At 47.7% G+C, this 5,301-nt stretch overlaps 2 non-coding genes across 2 annotated transcripts; one reads left to right on the forward strand and one right to left on the reverse strand.

Annotated features, from left to right (window-relative positions):
- The first annotated feature begins 3,056 nt into the window (after positions 1-3,056).
- Positions 3,057-3,139, forward strand: TRNAL-CAG (transfer RNA leucine (anticodon CAG)). Its single transcript has one exon. It is a non-coding gene; the product is annotated as a tRNA-Leu (tRNA).
- A 390-nt stretch (positions 3,140-3,529) lies between these two features.
- Positions 3,530-3,612, reverse strand: TRNAL-CAG (transfer RNA leucine (anticodon CAG)). Its single transcript has one exon. It is a non-coding gene; the product is annotated as a tRNA-Leu (tRNA).
- Positions 3,613-5,301: the final 1,689 nt, after the last annotated feature.

The raw sequence follows: 5,301 nt of genomic DNA on the forward strand, positions 1-5,301 counted from the left end.
GTGCTGGGGCTTCATTGCTGGGTGTGCTTTCTCTAGTTGCAGAGAGTGGGGGCTACTCTCTAGCTTCGGTGCGTGGACTTCTCATTGCAGTGGCTTCTCTTGTAGCAGAGCACGGGCTCTAGATGCTCAGGCTTCAGTAGTTTAGGCAGGAGGGCACCATGGTTGCAATTCTCCGGCTCTAGAGCACAGGCTCAATAATTGTGGTGCCTGGGCTTTGCTGCTCCAAGGTCTGTGGGATCTTCCTGGATCACGGATCGAATGAGTGTCTCCTGCATTGGCAGGAGGATTCTTTTCCACTGAGCCACCAGGAAAGTCCTGAGTTTTTTTTAATTAAAACAGAATTACCCAAGTAATCCATGTTCAAAATATAAATATCACATGCAGGTAACCAATGAGAAAAAAAAAAATCACAATAAATGCCACCACGCAGGGATAATCACAGGTCCAGAAGGAAATGGCAACCCACTCCAGTATTCTTGCCTGGAGAATCCCATGGACAGAGGAGCCTGGTGGGCTACAGTCCACGGGGTCGCAACGAGTCGGACACGACTTCACTTTCACTTTCTTTGATGTTTCTATAGCCTCTGAGACTTTAATAGAAACATTTTATTATACACATATATTGTAAATAAATAATCTTTGTAATGAAACTGAGTTCCCCTGAAATCAAGTTCCTCTGCCAAGTTTATGAGTGATCGCTCTATTCAATACCTGTGACCATCAACATTGAGGCATATCAAAGGAAAGGAGGAACTGAAACTGTGCAGAACTCTGTGGGCCCCTCTCCAAATGCAAGGGTCTTTCTTTGGCCCCCGCATTTCTCTCTTTTTTCCCCCGCCCATTTCTAGGAAAAAAGTTTCAGCCTCCAAGACCTTCTCTGATTCAAACAGTAATTAGAGTGAGGGAATGCAGAAAGAAACCATAGCACAGCCTTGGGGTGTGCTCTTGGTTCCTCGTGGTGGGGATGTAACAGCCTGACACACATCACTGAGTTCTATGGGAACAAAGCGCCCAGCCCAGGCGGAGGACGGTAATTTCAGGCTGAGCACCCGCCGGCTGGAACCTGAATGCTAATGTCTGAGGTTCTTAGAACACCGCCCTCTCTCCTCACCGCCAACCAATCAGAGGAAGGTTACACACCCTGCAGCCCTTCCCACCCTTAAGGTGCCTGTGTAAACTTCCCTGGAACACTTTGGGGAGTTCAGACCGTCTGAGCATGACCCACCGCTTCTCTCCTTGCATGGCCCTTGCCATAAATCTTTCCCTAATCCAAACTGACCTTCAGGTGTGTTTGGCCTCGCTGTGCTTTGGGCACCCACACTTAACTTAGGTGACAACAAGAGGTTAGACAGGAGGGTCAGAGGCACAGAAGGCATTCTGAAGACAGAAGCAGAAGGTGGAGTGATGTGAGGGTATAAGCCAAAGAATGTGGGTGGAAAAGGAAAGGAAATGGATATTTCCTAGAGCAGGGGTCTCCAACCTCTGGGAGCTAATACCTGATGATCTGAGGTGGAGCTGATGTAACAATAATAGAAATAAAGTGCACAGTAAATGAAATATGCTCGAATCATCCCGAAACCATCCTCCACCCCTGGTCGGTAGAAAAACTTCCTTCCATGAAACCGGTCCCTGGTGCCAAAAAGGTTGGAGATTACTGCTCTAGAGCCACCAGAAGGGACACAGTTTTAACCTCTAGAACCATAAGATAATAAATGATGTGGTTTTAAGCCACTAAATTAGTGGCAGTTTGTTACAGCAGCAATAAGAAACTAATACGGGAACTGTTAAATCCCCTCACCAGCCTTCCTGCAGTGACTGTCCAGCCTTGTCTTGAATGTCCCCTGTGATGGGGATGTCACTGTCTACACAGGCAGCTTGTTTTCTTTTCAGCGAGCTCTTCGTGGAAAACTTCCTCGGTGGTAACTACCTACCCATTGCACCTACATATCAAGCCTCAGTTCCTGCAGCAGGATTCAACAAGCACAATTCCAACCCCTTAAACACAGCAGGCTTTTGTAAACAGATAAATGGTCTCTTCTCCAAGTTTAACATTCTCTAGCTTTTCCTTCGTTCAGTTTATTAAAAAGGTATAAAAGCCAACTTTCTGTTTCTTGATGAGGCTTCACCTAAACACGTGCGGAATGGAAGCCCATTGCCGTGGCTTCAATCCATTGAGGAGTCCATACAAAGTCCATAATGCTATGCTATGCTAAGTCACTTCAGTCGTGTCCGACTCTGTGTGACCCCGTAGACGGCAGCCCACCAGGCTCCCCCGTCCCTGGGATTCTCCAGGCAAGAACACTGGAGCGCGTTGCCATTTCCTTCTCCATAATACCCTCTTCCAAAAAGAATCCTCTAGACCTACTCTCACTTCCCCCCAGGGGCCCAACAATAGTCTAGACCCTTTCAGGTAATTTTAGTCATTAAAAATAATGTGAAAACTTAGTCACAGCGTTGGCAAGTGACTAGAATTCAATAATATAGTTTCATTTCCATTGTTATTTATTTTTATGGTTATTTCCTGTTGATGGCAAGAGAAACTAATTTTCCGTTTCTGTGTAGGCTACAAAGTTTCCTTTTAAAACATCTAAGTAGTAAAACGGAGAAGGCAATGGCATCCCACTCCAGTACTCCTGCCTGGAAAATCCCATGGACGGAGGAGCCTGGAAGCCTGCAGTCCATGGGGTCGCTGAGGGTCGGACACGACTGAGCGACTTCACTTTCACTTTTCACTTTCATGCATTGGAGAAGGAAATGGTAACCCACTCCAGTGTTCTTGCCTGGAGAATCCCAGGGACGGGAGAGCCTGGTGGGCTGCCGTCTATGGGGTCGCACAGAGTCGGACACGACTGACTCAGCAAGTAGTAAAAAGATTGAACTATTTTAAGGGTAACGATAAATCTTGGCAGTACGGTGGTTATTGATTGTGGATGACGAGGGGCTGTATGGCTAGATCTCGAGCTGCGAGAGACCTCAGAATTATTTGAATAATTCCCAAGCCACGTCACACCAATAGTGACTTGAATAGAATCCCACGAAAACATATAAAACAGGAAGTCAGGATGGCCGAGCGGTCTAAGGCGCTGCGTTCAGGTCGCAGTCTCCCCTGGAGGCGTGGGTTCGAATCCCACTTCTGACAGTACTCTACCTTTTTGCCGCTCAGTCGTGTCCGACCCTTCGCGACCCCATGAATCGCAGCACGCCAGGCCTCCCTGTCCATCACCAACTCCCGGAGTTCACTCAAACTCACGTCCATCGAGTTAGTGATGCCATCCAGCCATCTCATCCTCTGTCGTCCCCTTCTCCTGGCCCAAACCCTCCCAGCATCAGAGTCTTTTTGCCTTTTCCTCACTTCAAATGTCTGAAGAATGGCTTTGCGGTTTCAGAGAAGGACTCCTTTTACATTTCAAAATAAGTCATCAGGAAATAACATGTCATAAGTAGAAAATACTTGTTTTGTAAAAAGATTAATATCCACAGGGCATATTTCAGACGTCGCCGTTCGTGAAAAACGAAAAAGATCTAGCTTTGTCAGAAGTGGGATTCGAACCCACGCCTCCAGGGGAGACTGCGACCTGAACGCAGCGCCTTAGACCGCTCGGCCATCCTGACTAATGCTGAAAATGTTTTGCAAGTGATCCTCTTCGAAATAGTTCCAGTGTGCGCATGCGTGGCGAACGGCAGGAGCTGCGGCTTTGTTCTCCGCCCAGCGTTAGGAGCTAGATACAAGCTTTTGCTCCAACTGGGGGAGCGAAATGCGACGCGAAGGTACAGAAACCCGCCTGGGCAGCAGCAGAGGGCGCGCGCGGTGTGCTGGAGAGTCTGAAAGGCGAAGAAACAGAGGACTCCCACCTGCTTGCATTCGTGCCGCCGACAGGCTTTCATTCTGCACTCATGTACTTACTATTCACATCAGCTTTGATTTGCATGTCTGTATACATTTACATTTCTGCATACATGCCCTCATGCCTTTACCGCACAAAGCAGACAAATCCGCACATTCGCTTTGGCTTATAGGTCTCTGAATCAGGTGAAGCCAGGGGTATCGCAAGGCCTCCGGGCAAGCGTACCGCGTGATCTCCTTCCTAACATTCGTCGAAACGCCAACTTCACCTCTGTATGTGTGTTTAACTCATTCACGCAGACTCCAGGTTACATCGAGTCCTGCAGCGCGCAAAGCCATCAGATCCGTCTTTTTCCTGACCGTGTTCCTAGCGCCCCAACCTTGTTTGACACACAGTAGGCGGGCAGGGAATGTCCGTGGATTAATCCCTCCCGCGCCGCCTCCTTCCCGCATTCCGGTTCTTCCCTAGGCCCCCGCAGTACCTTCCACCCACTCCTTCCCCCACTCCACCCACCCAACCAGAATTACCCACGCACTCGCTCTGTCCAGGGACCAGAAGATCCCAGGTCGCGAGAGTACCTTTCTCCACGGGATTTCCTGGAGGCCTATATAATAAAGAGAATTTCTGCCCTCAAGACACATTCAAATCTGGGGTAAAGGGAGAGAGCTAAGAATTAGGTGAAAGGCAAAATGGCAAAAAAAAAAAAAAAAAAAAATGCTGCTAAGTGCAAGAAAGAGGATGTCAGGAAACTTGCAAGAGACTTTGAAATGGGCCAGGACAAATAACTGGGTGTCCTGTCTGGGGCACTAGTCCTGTTTGATTCTAGGGCCTGCACCTTTCATTACTACAACATACAAATGAGTCTTAGTCATGGAAATGCAAGTGGATTTTGTTGGAGTGGAATGCAATTAACTACTGCCCTGTGGATACTGGCCATTTTTACAACTGTATCCATTCTATCATTCTATCATTTCTGATTGTCAGTGTATATGTGTGTGTTTTTAATCAGTTGTAACATCTTGCTGTTTTTTTTTTTTTTTTTTTAAATTGCTGAGTTAAATGATATCTTTGACTTGTGTTCTTTTTATATTTAGGTGAGAATCATAATTTTACCTTTAAAAAAGCCTCTTTTACCAATGATCAAGAGTGACTAGAGGCTCTCATAGGTGGTCAGGGAGGGCCCCTCTCAGAAGACAGTGAGTTCTGAAGGGAGAGACAAGCACAGTCAAAGCCAGGAATGGCAGTGTTCCCAGGGCAGGGGGCAGGGTGGGTATAGCCTGTGCAAAGGTCCTGGGGCAGAGAGGGATTGTGGTCTGTTGAAGAGGCAGCAAGGCCAACGGGACAAGGTTAAGCGTGGGAGGCGGCTGAAGTCCATATCACACAGGGCTGGGGTGCCAGGAAAAGGAGTTTGGATTTTCTTCTGTCTGTGTTGGAGTCACTGGAGTGTTCAAAGCAG

The sequence above is a fragment of the Bos grunniens genome, chromosome 18, assembly GCF_055505025.1.
Source record: "Bos grunniens cultivar Pamir isolate PY7600 chromosome 18, Bosgru_T2T1.0, whole genome shotgun sequence".
NCBI classification, from domain to species: Eukaryota; Metazoa; Chordata; class Mammalia; order Artiodactyla; family Bovidae; genus Bos; species Bos grunniens.